Here is an 18,522-nt window from a genome sequence, read left to right as displayed (position 1 = left end):
CTGAGTAAATTCACCCATTCCAGTCCATTTTCGTTCACTAATTCCTAAAATGTCAATGATCACTCTTGTCATCACCTGTTTGACCACTTCCAGTTTGCCTTGATTCATGGACCTAACATTCCATGTTCGTATGCAATATTGCACTTTACAGCATTGGACTTTACTTCCATCACCAGTCACATCCACAACTCGGTGTTGTTTTTGCTTTGGCTCCGTCTCTTCATTCTTTCTGGAGTTATTTCTCCACTATCTCCACTAGCATACTGGGCACCTATTGACCTGAGGAGTTCATCTTTCAGTGTCCTCCTATCATTTTGCCTTTTCATTTGTTTATGGGGTTTTCAAGGCAAGACTACTGAAGTGGTTTGCCATTATCTTCTCCAGTGGACTACATTTTGTCAGAACTCTTCACCATGACCCTTCCATTTTGGGTGGCCCGACAAGGCATGGTTCATAGTTTCATTGAGTTAGACAAGGCTATGTTCCATGTGATCAGATTGGTTAGTTTTCTGTGATTGTGGTTTTCAGCCTGTCTGCCCTCTGATGGAGAAGGATAAGAGGCTTATGGAAGCTTCCTGATGGGAGAGACTGATTGAGGGGGAAACTGGGTCTTGTTCTGATGGGCAGGGTCATACTCAGTAAATCTTTAACCCAATTTTCTGTTGATGAGCAGAGTTGCTCTTTCATTAGGCCCCTGCTCTTTCAGTTAAGACCACTGAGAAAATCATCATGGAATCCCCTTAAACTGCTTTTGTACTTTATGCATTAGAAGCTTTCCTGAATTTTCATCACTCTCAACATTTCTCAGTCAGCCACCTCACCCCCTGTGAAGTCTTTTCTGTTAACTGTTCCTCACATAACTCTTCCACATTGTATTAAGCTTAACCCTGCTACTCTTCACCTCTCCATCACTGAAGAAGTCCCTTTTGACAGCTTAACATTGAGAGATCACCTCCTGACTGGTCCTGATGATCTACAGGCAAACCCTCTGAGTAATACTGACCTTTCATGATTCACTGGTAGTTACTATATAAAAGGTGCTGTGCTGGGTAAGCCACGTCCACTCCTTTTGATGTTGAGGCAGCATCCTTACGTATGGCTACTTTAGCCCAACAGGCTGAATTATACACTATTGCGTGGGCTTGTACTTTAGCCAATGGCAAAACTGGCAGCATTTATACTGATAGCAGATGTGTTGCCAGAGAAGCTCATGATTTTGGAACATTGTAGAAGACCTGGCTTCCATACTTCCAGCCACAACAAAAATTTAAATGGCTTCATTTTTTGGGAATTTTCGCCTGCTGCCTTAGCTATTATTAAGATTCTGTGAACATTCTAAATCTTACTCTCTGAAAGCTAAGGAAATCACCTTGTGATATTTACACACACACACACATACAAAAACCAGTCTGAAAGCAACCAGCAGTAGCTAAAACTTTGTTACAGTCCAAAGTTTTATTTCCCTAAATGATAACTTTAGAAAACTTGTTAGAGAAGCCCAACAATTGACCTCAGAAAAGGAAAAACAAGATTGGAAATTCACCAATTGTTGGTTTGATAAAAAGAGAAAGCTCTGGTTTAAACTAAATGACAACCCATCCTACCAGAGACTCTAAAATTTTCACTCCTCACCACTGTACATGCATTAAACTGTTGATTTACTGACCAAATGATAGCATTCATGAGTCAATATTGGTGGGGAAATATTAACTTAAGCCACAAAAAATGCACACTTCGCTTCTCCCACCTGTCCAAAACACAACCAGTGAAAACCTATTCATACTGCCCCCAGACATTATTAACTGCCTAAGGGACCATCCGAGGTCTGGAAAATGGCTTTCATATAACTTTTTGCATCTCATGGATATAAGTATGTTTTAGTCATTGTCTGTATATTTTCACACTGGACTGCAGCCTTCCCTTAAAGATGAGCTACTGCCTTCTGTGGCTAACATCCTTCCAGAAAAGATTATCCTTACCTTATCCCCACTTGAACTTCATAGTGATCAAGGAACCTATTTTACTGGCCAGGGGCTTTGATAAGTCTGTACTGTTTGGCTGTTTTCATAGATTTTATTGTACTTTCTGCCCTCAATCCTTTGGCTTAGTTGAACACACTAGTGGCATTATTAAGAGTCAATTAGCAAAACTGGTGAAAACCCTGTAAGTACTTTGACCAAAAACGTTGTCATTTGCCCTTCTAAATCTCAGATACATAGCTTTTGGAACCCATAAACTCTTACTCTAGTCAGAGGACATCTAATGAATTTGGCTTCTGCTTCTTTTGACCCACAGCCAATAAAAGAAGAGATATTCCAATATTGCAAAGACCTAATAGATTCTGGGCTTTCCTGGTGGCTCAGATGGTAAAGAACTTGACTCCAATGTAGGAGACCTGAGTTCGACCCTGAAAGGTTGTTTCTGAACCGTGAAAGACACTGGGATTCTTGGCCTCCGGGGGAGAGGAATTCAATCCAGGGCCAGTGACAAGGCTTGATCATGCAGAGCTTTTGTGTAATAAAGTTTTATTAAAGCATAAAAGAGATAGGAAAGCTTCTGACATAGACTTCAGAAGTGGGCAGAAAGAGTGCCCTCCTGCAAGTCTTTAGCCAGATGTTATATAGCTACTAGCAGGCTGCTAATTAGAGAAAGGGAATTCTCAAAACTCAGAGACTGGTACCAGGCCCTCACCCACAACATGCACTTTGAGATAACACTGGCACAAGGTGAGCTCGTCCTGGGCCATAAAGTGATTGACATGAATCTTGAAGAAAGGCAGATTTCCAAGTAAATATATAGTTTAATTAACATAGATTAGGAGAACAATGTATGAGTAAAACATACTGGTTTGTTGAGCCCTTATTGGTTCTGAGTCTTAAGCAGAACTGACTTGAAGAAAGACAGAGTCTAGGGTAAATACATAGTTCATTAACATAGCTTAAGAAAAACATTTCCATAAGAAAAACACATTGGTTAGCTCAAGGTTTGAGAAAAGTTCAGGTGGAACCAGGTGTCATCATGGCAACAGAGAATTTTAAGAGAAACCTCCTTTTAATTTTGTGTAGAGAAGGGAAAAATATCTGACACTTGTAGTTTGTTTCCTCCTGCCACTTAAGAAAGAGATAAAAAAATGTCTGACACTTGCAGCCTATTTCCTCCATTTGGAGACCCCTCACCTTCCTGCCTGTTGCCATCTCAATCCCTGGGTTGGGAGGATCCCCTGGAGAAGGAATGTCAACCCACTCCAATATTCTTGCCTGGAGAATCCCATGGACAGAGGAGCCTGGCAGGCTAGAGTCCAGAGGGTCACAAAGAGTCAGAGGCGACTGAGCAACTAAAGCACACAAATTGCTTCTATTAATAATAATCATATTTTGGTAGAGTAATCTTTTCACTGTGTCATCTTAGGACACAAGGATTTTATGATTCATATTCTGCAACCTGGAGATTTCATCTATTGAAAAAGACCCTTCCAGAAAAAAAGCTCTCTTCAGCCTCACAGGAAGGCCCTTGTGCACCAAACTCCAAGGAAGAGACTCTTGAATTTATGTGACACATATAAAGAAAGTATCAAACCCTGACTAGACCTGCACATCATCTAGTGACCTGAGACTAAAAATTTCCCAGAACCAAAGCAGATGATATCTGATGAGACAGCTTCTCCAAGATATTCAGGCTAGACCTATTGGAAGTTTGCTAACTTTTTTTCAGTCAGTTCAGTCACTCAGTCATGTTCGACTCTCTGTGACCCCATGGACTGCTGCACGCCAATCTTCCCTGTCCATCACCAACTCCTAGAGGCAACACCTACTCAAACTCATGTCCATCGAGTAGGCCATCCAACCATCTCATCCTCCGTCATCCCCTTCTCCTCCTGCCTTCAATCTTTCCCAGCATCAGGGTCTTTTCCAATGAGACAGTTCTTCACATCAGTTGGCCAAAGTATTGGAGTTTCAGCTTCAGCATCAGTCCATCCAATGAATATTCAGGACTGATTTCCTTTAGGATTGACTGGTTGGATCTCCTTGCAATCCAAGGGACTCTATTTTTATGTTTTTGCTTTTTTGTTTTGTTTGGCTGTGCTGTGATACATGTGGGATCTTAGTTCTCCTACCAGAGATCAAACTCATTGCCCACAGCAGTGGAAGGGCAGAGTCTTAACTAGACCATGAGGGAAGTCCCTGGAAGTTTGTCAGCTTTTGGTGATGACATAATGCTTTAGATGATCTCGATAACATACGGATTTTAGATGAAAATACTATATAGTTGTCCCTCCCTGTTACTTGTGTGGGACCTCAACTGGTTTCCAATCTATACACCTGCCCTCCAATGTGAGGCTATACACCTAGGGAAGGTCCTTCTGGGCATTGAAGAACAAGTGGCTGCTTAAATTAGAAAACCTGACTCTTGATCAGTGATGCTTTCAGAGAAAGATCTTGATCTAAAGTGGGAAACGCAAAAAATTAATAAACAAGAAACCTCAATTAAGTAGAATTGGGAGACCAGAAAGGGGAGCTCTCATACCCTGCAACAAAGGCCAGCTGGAGGAAGAAAGTCTCCTTTCTTGGCCAGGATTCAGCCAATGAAAAGCCACAGGGTCTTGTTTACTATAGCTCTTCCCCTCCCAACCCCCAGCTTCCTATTCCCCCCCATAAAAGCACTCCCTTTCCTTTGCTGTGTGGAGACTTGCATGTGGCTCTTCATGGTTGAAACACCAAATTGCAGTTCTCTGCTGATCTTGATTAAACCCACCTTGACAGAGAAATATCTGGAGGTCTATTTGTTTTAGGTAAACAGACCTGAAAATAATATAAATGAGATATTGATTCCATCCATCATTTAGCAAAACCCTACCATCTCTATCAATCAATGAACTTCAGTGGCTAGTGGAAACAAAGCAAGTACTAATCCCACCCACATGCCCAGTTCTAGAGCTTTGGAATACATAACTAATGTCCAAGGAGATGACTCCCTCAAGAGTATGTCAGTCTCTTACTGACTGAATACTATGGATTGTGTTAGATGCTGTTTTAAATTCCCTTAAAAAAACTGTAGAAGGGAAAATAAGAAAAAGACATGATAAAAATATCAAATAATTATGTAGTATACTTGAAACCATAGCACTGTAAATCAACTATACTTCAATTAAAGTGTGTGTGTTACATGAAAAAATAGAAAAAAGGCATGTACTTACTGTAAATAATATTAGCCAGCATCAAATTGATTAATAAACTTTGTTGCACTAATTCTGAGCTATCTACAAGTTCAGAGGAAAGGGTGCTCTGTAGGAAAAGACTGAGTAAAAACAATGAGTTCAGTAGAATAGAACATGGAAATTTGCATAGAGGATTGTAGACTTGCTTTGATTTCTCCAAAAGGTTTCTCCACTGGAAAAGATTTCAGAAAAAAGGCTTGAATTAGCTTCCTCTTTCATTGTTAGTCATCAAACCTAGCAAGCACTTTAGATCATCTACCCTGTACAGGCACTGGGGGGACACAGAGAAAAAAAGGCATAATCTCTTTTTATCAAGGCACTCACCACCAAATGAAGAGATAGGAGGAAAGAAGCAGACAATTAGAGTATCTCATAAATTCTACGATAAAATAATGCACATAGGCAAGCCTGCCAACCCACAAGGCAGAATCAGACATAACTATGTGTAAAATAAATAACGAAAAAGAACCTGTTGTATAGCATAGGGAATACTACTCAATACTGCACAGTGGCCTAAATGGGAAAAGAATCTGAAAAAAAAGTGTGTATATGTATACGCATAACTGATTCACTTTGCTATGTTTTCTGAAACTAACACAACACTGCAAATTAACTCCAATAAAAATTAAGGGAAAAAAAAGATTCTCAGAAGAAATGGGCTATAAGTTGAGTCTTTGTGTTAAAAAAAATTAAAGCAAACAAGAAGAAATAGCATTCTAGGCTGAGTATAGTAGACATTGTTAGCTGCCTATACAGGGGCCAGTCTCCACAGTTTTAAAGTTAACATGGCCTTGCTTTTTTAGGGCATAGCAATGTATCTAGTCTCAAAAGATAGATTCTGGTGGATGTGAATCCATTCACCTTTGCTACATCCTTTTCAAGCCTCTCCTGGAAAGCCAGTAAATTTTACCTCTGATCTTGGCTTTTTCCCCTGACATAGAATAGAATCATGAGGAGAAAACCAAGTTTCCTGACCATCTTTTCCTGCTTATAATGCTGGCATATTGATTTAATGCCTGAAATGCCACAGCCATCTTGTGACCTTGAGGAGAAAGCCAGGAAATTACAGAAATGTCAGTCTAGTCTCCTTGTTCAGAAACTCCTCTGAGTCTCCAAACTAAAGCTGGAAACACCTATCTCCAGGTCTGTTACATGAGAAAATAAAATGCCTTATGTTGATGCTGCTTAAGCCACCCTCAGTGACTTTTCTGAAAACATAGGCAAAGCATTCCTAGTGGATTCACCATGGGAAGAACACCTGCTAAAACTCAGGAGCGGTGCATTCAGGGGACCACAGTAGTTCTGTATTACTTGAGTTTAAGGTATAAAACAGGAAGTAGTAAAATAAGGCTGGAACGGAAAACAGCAGCTTGACAGGGAATGACTTGGAAGAAAATGCTAATAAGCAGCTTTGACTCGCTTCCTTACACAGAGGAAAATCAGGAGAAATTTTAAAGAGAAGCGTAAGATAAGGTATAAATGGTAAAGAATCCACTTGCAATGCAGGAGGCCCTGGGTTGATTCCTGGGTTGGGAAGATCCCCTGGAGAAGGGACAGGCTACCCACTCCAGTATTCTTGGGCTTCCCTGGTGGCTCAGGTAGTAAAGAATGCCTGCAAGGCAGGAGACCTGGGTTCAATCCCAGGGTGGGGAAGATCCCCTGGAGGAGGGCATGGCAACTCACTCCAGTATTCCTGCCTGGAGAATCCCATGGACAGAGGAGCCTGGAGGGCTAAAGTCCATGGGGTTGCAAAGAGTCAGACACGACTGAGCAACTAAGCGTACACACACACATACATAAATCAGATTATGAAAAACTTTATTAAAGATGCTAGGAATCCTGACCTTTATCCTGTAGTAAATTGAGAGACTGTTAAGCAAATGAGTAAAATAATTATGCTCTAGAAAAACCTAGTCTTGTAACTCTGACTTGCAAAAATGGAGGCAGAAAAGTCAAGCCTACTGCAATGGTGCAGGCAAGAAAGAAGGTGCCTTTTTTATTACTGGTGGTGATAAAAAGGAAACATGTCCGTGAGCTATTTATAAGAGTATAATATACAACTCCTAGTTACCAACTTTGTATGGGAGAGCAAAAAAAAAAAAGGAAGAAGGAGTTAAAGATCTTTTTTTAAAAAAAATAGTGCAAAATAAAGCCTTCATTCTCCTTGAGCACTGACCCCATGCAAGGATAGATTCAGGGAGTCACATCTCTTCTAAAGCCATATTGATTCCCTAGATATTCTTAGAAAAAAAATTTTTATTAAGTAATGTTTGGATTTTTTCTTATTATTTAGAAAAATATGAATGAATGTACCACTTGTATCTAGCTGACAGAAATGTGAGAAGTTCTTACAGCAAAGGAAAAAATGAAACAAATTGAGTGACTCACATGTACTCTCCATTTTCTACCCTGCATAGTAAGAGAAGTAGCTTGAACTTCCACCCTCACCCCTAATTTGGTTTAAAAGAACCTTTCAAGTTCTGAAATTCTGTCAATATAAAATATACAGAGTCACAGGTGTGGCAGGAGAGATGAGAACTCAGAATGGATGTGGCCACGGAAAATAAAGTAAAGCCAGAGTATCATGGATAAGCAACAACAACAAAATGGTGACTCAGATATATATGCAGGCTTTATTTAATTTGTTTCTGGCCTTTGGCAGAACACTAACTCTTACTACAACTTCTGCCACCAAATTTTGGATCAGGGAATTTAGAGACCTTTGGAAGACACTTCAAATCAACAGATGGAGAAATAAGACTTCTAAGGAATTGAAATATCTGAGGTCTAGCCTTCTGCAGAACAGACAGTGTGAAGCAGGTTTAATGGAAATACTTAGAGCCTAGGAAAGAAATCTGGTTTCCAGGCCTGGCTTAGTCACTAACTAACTAGCTATGTAAATCGGTAGAAACAATGACAGAAAAGTCACCAGCACCTAAAAGCAGACCCAGGCTAAAAGAGTGAGAAACAGAATTGCATAACCTCTTAAATTCTTATGTAAGCCAACAAGAGGACTAGCACAATGATAACAATGCCTATTTGATAATTCAAGGACAATTCCATTATATTCATCAAAAATAGCTATTTAAAAAGTCAACGCATCAGTAGATTGTCAGCAACTGTTGCTCATCTTACAATAGCAATTCTGATCATATTTTGATGATCCTTATGTGAAAAAAGATGTAATACAGAGTCTTAATTACTTAGGTTAATTCTTATTAAGAAAAAAATATTAACAATAAATAAGGGCTAACATTCATCAACTCTATTGCAGCAGCAAAGCTCATTGTAAAATTTTAAGAAGTTACGTGGGTTAGAAAGCACTACAGCATTATGTTTAAGATGTCTCATGTAACTAAAAATTCAGACCCTCTCTTCAAAGAAATACAGATTTTCTACGTGGTTAAGTATGGTGATTTAATAATTATCAGAGAAGGTGATAATAATAATAATTGATCAGATTTATTGAGTGTTTAGTGTTGTCAGTTACTCTAATAAGACTTGGCTTTTCATATTCCCTTTAATTCTCACAATAACCTTGTAAAGTAGTGACATTGCAATATTTTTTAACAGATGAAGAAACTGAGAATTAGAGGTTCTTAGCAATTTGCCCAAATTCCCACAACCAGATGGTATGGAGCCAGAAGTGAAAGCCATTTATGTCTGAATCCAAAGCCAATGCCTTTGATTCCATGAAGGACATAGACCAACTATGCATTTCAGCTTTCTGAGCTAAAGACATAAGATGCAAAATAAATCATGTGAATAGAATTTCATGTAGTAGAATTTCAAGTTCACTGAGGGTGAATCACACTTGGAAGTTAAAAAAAAAGTCATAGAATATCATGGTTATTGAAAACTAGGGACTGAAACCGACTAAAAAGACAAAATTTACCTTAGGATGTCTCAGGACAAAGTTGGCAGCTTCCTCAAAATATTCCAAATCTACTTTCTCCAGTCAGAAAGGCAGGTTTTCATAGGCAGGTCTTCTTTATAATAGGCCAAGGCCATGGCACCAAAGCCATGACTGGCCAGGAGACTGGCCTGGATTTCAATCAGTCCATCAATACCACCAAACCAATCAATTACGCCTGGGAAACAACCCTCTCCTGAAAACAAGACAAAAACAAAACCCACAGAACTGAGTATGAAGGGAAGGTGAGAAAAACAGAAGACAAATACTGATAACACAAAGGAGAAATGCACCACAAATTTTAGAATTTAAGTATAAAATTTCAGTAGAATCTCCACATTTTCAGCCTTGTATCTGGGGCAGAATTAAAGCTGATTAAATATATAATGGAGCATAATATTCAGAAGTTTCATGGAAACCATGTTTGCTGACAATGTTCAGTCTCTACAATCAAAGAGACCTGAGGACTCACAATGAATCATTTCTATAGTGTTGGAGTAAAGGAAGCCATAGAAATTAGGCCACAGCTTCTTAACCTATAAAGAGATAGACAAATAGGCATCAGGAAATCAGTGCTGGTCCTGAAATTATGTGCAAGACTATATATATTTATATGTACATTTTACTGATGAGCATGCCCACAGATTTAATTGGGTTCTCAAAGAAGTATATGGCTTTAAAAAGAAAAAAATGTATTGAAATGATTATATTATCTAAAATCCTGACCTAATATTGCTCTGTTATACTCATCTGAATATACAGTGATGACATTTTACACTAAAATAGGGATGGTCAGGGTATCTTTCTATACTTAGTAGGCAGCTTGCTTCCAAAAAAGTAAAGCCCACATCTTGAAAGTAATTTACTATGCCCTTATTAGTTCAGTTCAGTAGCTCAGTCATGTCCGACTCTGCAATCCCATGAACTGCAGCATGCCAGGCCTCCCTGGTCCATCACCAACTCCTGGAGTTTACTCAAACTCATGTCCATTGAGTCAGTGATACCATCTAACCATCTCATCCTCTGTCATCCCCTTCTCCTCCTGCCCTCAATCTTTCCCAACATCAAGGTCTTCTCAAATGAGTCAGCTCTTCACATCAGGTGGCCAAAATATCGGAGTTTCAGCTTCAACATCAGTCCTTCCACTGAACACCCAGGACTGATCTCCTTTAGGATGGACTGGTTGGATCTCCTTGCAGTCCAAGATACTCTCAAGAGCCTTTTCCAATACTACAGTTCAAAAGCATCAATTCTTCAGCACTCAGCTTTCTTTAGAGTCCAACTCTCATATCCATACATGACTACTGAAAAACCATAGCCTTGACTAGACGGACCTTTGTTGACAAAGTAATGTCTCTGCTTTTTAATATGCTATCTAGGTTGGTCATGACTTTCCTTCCAAGGAGTAAGCATCTTTTAATTTCATGGCTGCAATCACCATCTGCAGTGATTTTAGAGCCCAGAAAAATAAAGTCAGCCACTGTTTCCACTGTTTCCCCATCTGTTTGCCATGAAGTGATGGGACCGGATACCGTGATCTTAGTTATCTGAATGTTTAGCTTTAAGCCAACTTTTCCACTCTCCTCTTTCACTTTCATCAAGAGGCTCTTTAGTTCTTCTTCACTTTCTGCCATGAGGGTGGTGTAATCTGCGTATCTGAGGTTATTGATATTTCTCCCGGCAATCTTGATTCCAGCATGTGTTTCATCCAGGCACATTCTTGTTCTGTTTGAAAGTTAACTCTGATTCTAAGTCAGGAAAGGAATCCTCTTTATATATCCATTTTAAAGACAAACTTCTTGGAGGAGAAGGGATTCAAAAGAGGGGGACAAAGGATGACAATAATTCTATTGTAATTCTATTCGACTGGAGGGAGAAAGCAGGCTACCTGAAGGCAGCCTTCTTTGACTAGGATCTGGGTGACACCAGGTATTACACACCACCTCTCCAAAATCATACTGACATTTGGAGTAGTGATGGCAATGGGTTACCATTATGTCTGAATCATAAAGTTTTAATTGGACCTGCAAAGTGTTATTCATCACATCTCTTTTCAACAGTCTAATTAATATCTTCTCAGGTTTCAGGGACCAAAGGAGACCCATGTTGTGGACCTGCACATAATAACCTGCAGGAAAAGGTGCTTGCTCACCAACTTCATTGGCCTTATAGTTGGCTTGAGAATGAAACAGGTTCCCCTTTTCATCCTCCAGTGATTCTCAAAGAAGCTCTATCTGAAATGGAGTCAGGCCTGTATCTTGGATATGTACTGGCTCCTCAATATGAGCACTTGCTTGGGTAGCTGTCAGCTGAACCACTGCTACAGTGTGGCATCTTGGATGATTCTCCAGTAATGCCTTCAGTAAACCTCAACACAGAAAGAAATACAGGAGAATGAAATAAGGCAGTGATAGGGTTAATGAGAAGTAAGCTGGACCAGGAATCAGGCTGCTGGGGTTTCAGCTCTAACTCTTCAGTTGGTTAGCATATATCCTGATGTAATCTTCTAGTTCAAGATCCCTAGGAGTGTTCAACAAATCTCTAGAAACTATAAAGCAAGGTGGTAAGTTTCATAATAATAATGAACCAAGGTTGAGGAAGTAGCAGTCAAAATATGCATGAATGACATTAACACATCTAAGGAAGACATCACCATCTGCTACTTAGAGCCCTTGAAAAATCAAGTGCAATGGAGAATAGGAGTGAGAGGTGGGGATGAAAACAGGGAGAATTGATGAACATCTTTCTGTAAGGAACAGATGACTTCACAGTTAATCCCCTCTCTGAGTCCTGCAAACAGAATGCCTTGGCATCTAAAACTGTACCTCAAAAGAACACGAAAAAAATCTAAGGATTTTTTCAAAAGAATGAGAATAAAGTGCAAAGGGAGAACAAGGAGACTGATATATATTGCTCCCTAGAAAAAAATTACTCATAGCTTCATAGTTAGGATTTACTCAGTCCTAAGCAAAACTAGAAACTGACAAACCCTTCAGGTGGACGGAAGTGTTTTTTGTTTTCTTTTGTTTTTTTAAACACATCAGATTGCCAAGAACACAAAGAATCTAAATGAATTAAACTCTAGCAAGAGACAAGCTCCTCTTAGAAGATATTTTCACTCCTACACAGTGACTTTCAGTCACAGCAAAGCAACAACAACAACAAATGCATAGGGGAAAAAGAGAGAATTCCACAGAAAATTTAATGCACTTTTAATGGATGTGCGTAGGCTGGCTTAGTAGATTAGAATTCTGAGAAACTCCAGCGACAGAGTAAAGTCCCTCTCCAACTGCCAACCCTTCCTATAGGACTTGACAATGTGCTCAGGGACAATACATCAGAGTCAGAGCACGGACTTGGCTGAGAGAAATCCCCCTGAGACTTTGCAGGCCTTTATATAAAGTAAGGCAGCTGCCTTCCAAAAGATGGAGGCAGAGTAGCAAAAGAGAGAGATATCCCCTGGTTCAGAAAGCCAGGAGTAGAATGACAGAGCAAAGACATTTCCTTAGTTACCCTCCTTCCACAAGGATTGTAAATCAGAGAGATATATTCCACAGTTAGAAAAGCTAGCGACATGACAATAACATACAAAAAAAATATCTCCAGAAGCTCACTGATGTTGAAACCCTAGGCTCTTCTAATGAGAAGGGCCTAATCCCCCAAATATTAGAAGCCAGTGGTGCACTGAATCATAAAGCCCCAACAAAGCCCATACCTAGCTCAACTACAAATCAGATTGATTCAGCCCCTAATTCTAACATTTTGATAGGAGTATGCTCTTTTCTTGAGGCAAATATTATTTATTTTAGCTATTGCTTTTATTTTATACAAAATATCCAGGATCCAAAAAAAAAAAGAGAAAAAAAACAATTACAGGCACAAAAGAAGCAGGAAAATTGACCCTTGTCATGAGAGGAAACATTCATTAGGAGGAGACACAGAAATATTCCAAAGGTTGGACTAATTAGATAGGGAATTATTTTTTTTTGGTAGAGATGGAGAAAGATCTTTTCTTTTTTAAATTGGAGTATAATTGGCATGCTGCAGTACATCAGGTCCCAAAGAGTCAGACACAACTTAGCAACTAAACTACAACAACATAATTGTTTTACAATAGTGTGTTAACTTCTGCTGTACAACATGAGTCAGCTCTAAGTATACATATATCCCCTCCGTCTTAAGCCTCCCTGTAGCCCATCTCACCCCTCTAGGTCGTCAGGGATGCTGAGCTAAGCTCCCTGCGCTATCCAGCAGCTTCCCATCAACCACATATTTTACACATAGACGTGTATATATCGGCTCCCTGGAGGCTCAAGGTGACTTAGTGACTAAACACCAACAAACAAGTGTACATATCAGGCAGGAACTTTGATACAATAGAATGCTATTCAGCGATTTTTTAAAAAAAAAATATTGTATTATTGATATATGTAATGTGTATGAATTACAAGGGAATGACATGAATTTTAAAAAGCCAATCCTAAATGGCTACATACTGTATGATTTCATTTATATGACACTCTTGAGATGACAGAATTATGGAGAACAGGTTAGTGGTTGCCTAGGTTCAGGGACTGGGATGAGGGGAGATGGCTATAAAGGGTACTAGGAGAGAATACTGTGGTGGTACAAATAGTCTATTTCTTGATTGTGTCAATGTCAATATTCGTGTTGTGATGTTGTTCCACAATTTTAGAAGATTTCATCACGGGGAAACTGGGTAAAGGGTCATGTGTTCACTCTATATTTCTTACAACTGATATGAATCTACCATTGTCTCAAAGAAAAAGGCTAATTTTAAAAATAACTATGCTAAAAATGCTAAAGGATCTACTGGGAAGGCAGACAAAATACATGAAGAGATTGAGAATTTCATCTGAGCACAGAAGCTATAAACAAAAAATAACCAAACAGTTAAGTCAGAAATAAAAATAAAATATCAGAAATGAAGAATTCACTAGATAGACATAATAGAAGACAGGAAACCGTTGAGTAAAGGACCATAAACTTAAGGACATTTCCATTGAAAATACCCAAGCTGGACTTCCCTGGTGATCCATCTTTCAGGGCAGGGAATGAAGGTTTAATCCCTGGTCGGGGAACCAAGATTGCACATACTGCAAAGCAACTAAGCCTGAGCACCTCAGTGAAAGATCCCACCTGATGCAACAAAGATCCCTTGTGCTACAACTAAGACCCAAGAAGCCAAATAAATAAATATTTTTTAAATTTTTTTTTTAAAAAACAGAAACAACCCAAATTAAACCCCCAAAAGATAAAAGGGTATAAAAGAACAGTGCACTTGAGATGTGTAGGACAATAGCAAATGCTCTAATATATGTGTAGCTGGTGCCTTAGAGAGAGAGGAGGGAGACAGGCACAGAAGATGTGTTTAAAAAAAATAATGCCTGAAATTTTGCCCAAATCATTGAAAAACACCATGCCACAATTGCAAGAATCTCAGCAAACTACAAAGAAAACAATCCTAAGAAAACCACAACTGTGGCAGTATAGTCAAACTGTTAATAATAAAATATAAACACAAAATCTTAAAAAGCAACCAGAGGAAAATGGAAACATGACTTATAGGTGAAAAACAACACAAATAACATTTGACTTACCATCACAAACAACAGAAGCCAGAAGACAATAAAATGAATCTCTAAAATGTTTAAAGGAAAAAAAAATTAAATTCTTTAACAAAAATACACTTCAAAAATGAAGGCAAAATAAAGACATTTCCAGGGAAAAAAGAACATAAACATAAACCTGAGGAATATGTCTGCTGCAGACCAGCACTATAAGAAATGCTAAAATGTTAAGGGGAAATGATACTAGCTGGACAACTCGATCTGTAGGAAAGGATGGAGAACACAAAAAAAAGAAAATTATAAAAGCCCTTAAAAAAATCTTTACTATGTATGCATACACATGTGTGTATTTAAATATAATTAAGACTGTTTAACAAAAATAATAAAAATGCACTGTGGAACCTGTGAATACATAGAAACAAAATGTGACAGAAAGATGGGAATGAAATATAGAATTATATTGTTGAAAGATTATTGTATTACTATTTTTCAAGTAACAAAAGGTTATTTGTAAGCAAATTAAAATAACCTAAAGTTACTGTCAGAAGGTCAGCTGAGCTGGAGGAAACAGACAGCTGAGCTGCCAGTCCAGAGTGGCTGATTAAAGTGACAAGCCAAAAACCAGAGTTACCCCTTTGATCACTTACCATGATGGGAGCAAGTGCTGAGACAAGACAGGGATCAAGGAGGGTTGATGGATCAGCCAGATGTGGAAGTGATCTCACAGCTGAGGGAACCCCAAAGGATTCAGCAATTTGGAGTCAGAAGAGAACAGGGGAAAGTGAAAAAAGACTGAAAAAAAAAACTGAATTCCTTCCTCCATGCATAAAGAGGCCTCAGTAGAGATGCCTGAAGACATTATACCTTGAACAAAGGCCTGAGAGAAAGATTAAGAAATAATGACTCCTAACCTTATTTATTTAAATTACATGCAGAGTATATCATGCAAAGTGCCAGGCTAGTGCCGGGAGCCAGCTCATGAGATCCCACCCATGACAAGGTCATGAGGAGAAAACCTGACAGGCAAGGTGGATCAGGTTTTGAGGGATTCCGAAAAGCTGTCCCCCGCGCTCACCTTAAAGATGATATCTGTCTTTCTGATGCTTGCTTCAAAAGACTACTCCCTAATTTCTGTGACACAGGCAGAAGGCCTTCCCCGATCTCTTTCCACATAAGAATCAATTTAGAACTTTAATCAATAAGTTTCCTGGGTGGTGGTATTTTATGAGATTATCCAGGGTGAAAGGAGTGTTTTGATTTAAACTCCTTTGCGGGTATTTTTGTTTGTTTGGCAAATGCGTCTATGCCTTTGGTACTAATATGCATGACTACTCATAATACCCTAATCATAAAACAGCATAAAGAACCTGATCATATAAAGGCCCTAATAGACATAGAGCCCTTCAGGGAGTGAGGAAGCCCTATTAGAAAACCCAAGAAAAATTATTCTAAAAGTGGCTATTAGGTTAACATTTGCTTGCTGTGTTTTTGCTCTTAATATGCTAAGGTTGTGTTATGGAAACCATTGTTAATATAGTTAAAGATCTAGAAAAATAAGGACTTAGCCCTAGTGTGGTAACAATGAGATGGTTGTTAATCGTCAGCCAGGAGTGCTAGGCAGAGGCTGCCTCACTGAAGCCACACAGTCTGTGTGGGGTAAACCTCTTAGATAAATTGAACTGACAACTTCTGCAGAAGAATTGACTTTGATGTTAACAAGGTTATACTTCTACTATGTTGTGACATGCTGTACTGTTGAGACAGTAACTTTTCTGTTAAGATCACCACAGAAATGGAAAATAGGTTTACATTCACCTGACTTGCATAAAATATTAATAGGCCCCAAGGACAGAAGATAATGTACAAGACCCTCATAAACAAAGAAGTATGCAGAAAACACCCTGGTTTCTTGAAGGACAAGCTGATGTAATGTTAAACTATCTTACCCTTAGAAATGTACTAACTTAGGGTATAAAAGCTATGGCAAAAAATAAAGCATTGCCAGACTCTGCTGCACACTCCGCCTGGTCTCTCTCTCTCTCTCTCTCTCTCTCTCTCTCGCCGACGCCGTTCATCCTGAGGGTACCCCTGGATCCTGCCGGGGTTGGACCCTGGTAGGCTAGATGAAGCACAAGCTGGAATCAAGATTGCCAGGTGAAATATCAATAACTTCAGATATGCAGATGACACCACCATTATGGCAGAAAGCAAAGAGGAACTAAAGAGTCTCTTGATGAAAGTGAAAGAGGAGAGTGAAAAACTTGGCTTAAAACTCAACATTCAAAAAGCTAAGATCATGGCATCTGGTCCCATCACTTCATGGCAAAAAATGGGGAAACAATGCAAACAGTGACAGACTTTTTTTTCTTGGGCTCCAAAATCACTGCAGTGGTGACTGCAGCCATGAAATTCAAAGACGCTTGCTTCTTGGGGAAAAAAAGCTACGACAAACCTAGACAGCATATTAAGAAGCAGATACATTACTTTGTCAACAAAGGCATGTCTAGTCAAAGTTATGGCTTTTCCAGTCATCATGTAGGATATGAGAGTTGGACCATAAAGAAAGCTGAGTGCCAAAGAATTGATGCTTTTGAACTGTGGTGTTGAAGAAGACTGTTGAGAGTCCCTTGGACTGCAAGGAGATCCAACCAGTCCATCCTAAAGGAAGTCAGTTCTGACTATTCACTGGAAGGACTGATGCTGAAACTGAAACTCCAATACTTTGGCTACCTGATGAGAAGAACTGATCCATAGGAAAAGACCCTGATGCTGGGAAAGATTGAAGGTGGGAGGAGAAGGGGACGACAGAGGATGAGATGGTTGGATAGCATCACCAACTCAATGGATGTGAGTTTGAGCAGGCTCCAGGAGTTGGTGATGGATGGGGAAGACTGGCATGTTGCATTCCACAGGGTTGCAAAGAGTTGGACATGACTGACTGACTGAAATGAACTGAACTGAACTGAACGAAAATGTGGTACACATATACAAAGGAATATTTCCTCAGCCGGTAAAAAGAATGAAGTCATGGCACTTGCAGCAACATGGATGGGCCTGGAGATTATCGTAATAAGTGAAGTCAGAAAGAAAAAGACAAATATATGACAACTGCTTATATGTGGAATCTAAAAAAATGAACTTATTTATAAAACAGAAACAGACTCAAAGACTTAGGAAGCACACTTACAGTTACCAAAGGGCACAGGTTGGTGGGGGGCAGGGATAAACTGGGCGTTTGGAATTGAAATATACACACTATGATATTTAAAACAGAGCCATGCAAATGCTAAACTATTTTCCATGCATAGTTTAGTTGCTAATCCTATATCTATTCTGTGAACTTTTGCCTCTGTTGGCTGGAGCAGTGAGGATGGAGTTGGACTCTCCCTTCCCTGTATCCATGGTGTTCAATGTGGGTGTGAATGAATGAATTCTTCAGAAGTAAAATGTAAAATAAAACACCAAGGGCCTACTGTATATTCTGTAATAATGTAAATGGGAAATGAATGTGAAAAACAATAAATATGTGTATATATATAACTAAATCACTTTGCTGTACACTTGAAACTAATACAACATTGTTAATCAACTATAGTCCACTGCAAAAAAAAAAAAAAAAAAAGACTCCTGGTCAAGGAAGGCAAATATGAGAAGAGTAGGATGAACCAGAGCAATCTGAGTCCTCAATTGCAACTTTCGTCAGTGTCATGTACCGCAGTACCTCAAATCTGATGTAGGGAGAGCAGCTTTCCTCCATGAAGACTGCCAGTTAAAGACTTCGTAATTGCCTGCGGTCAAGCCTG

At 39.2% G+C, this 18,522-nt stretch overlaps 1 pseudogene; it reads right to left on the bottom strand.

The window, feature by feature from the left end:
* Nucleotides 1–18,522, bottom strand: part of LOC110124642 (bile acid-CoA:amino acid N-acyltransferase-like) — a 33,318-nt pseudogene that overhangs the window by 10,102 nt on the left and 4,694 nt on the right.

Source organism: Odocoileus virginianus, chromosome 31 (genome assembly GCF_023699985.2).
Source record: "Odocoileus virginianus isolate 20LAN1187 ecotype Illinois chromosome 31, Ovbor_1.2, whole genome shotgun sequence".
Taxonomy (NCBI): Eukaryota; Metazoa; Chordata; class Mammalia; order Artiodactyla; family Cervidae; genus Odocoileus; species Odocoileus virginianus.
This window is presented reverse-complemented; position numbering and strand designations above follow the sequence as displayed.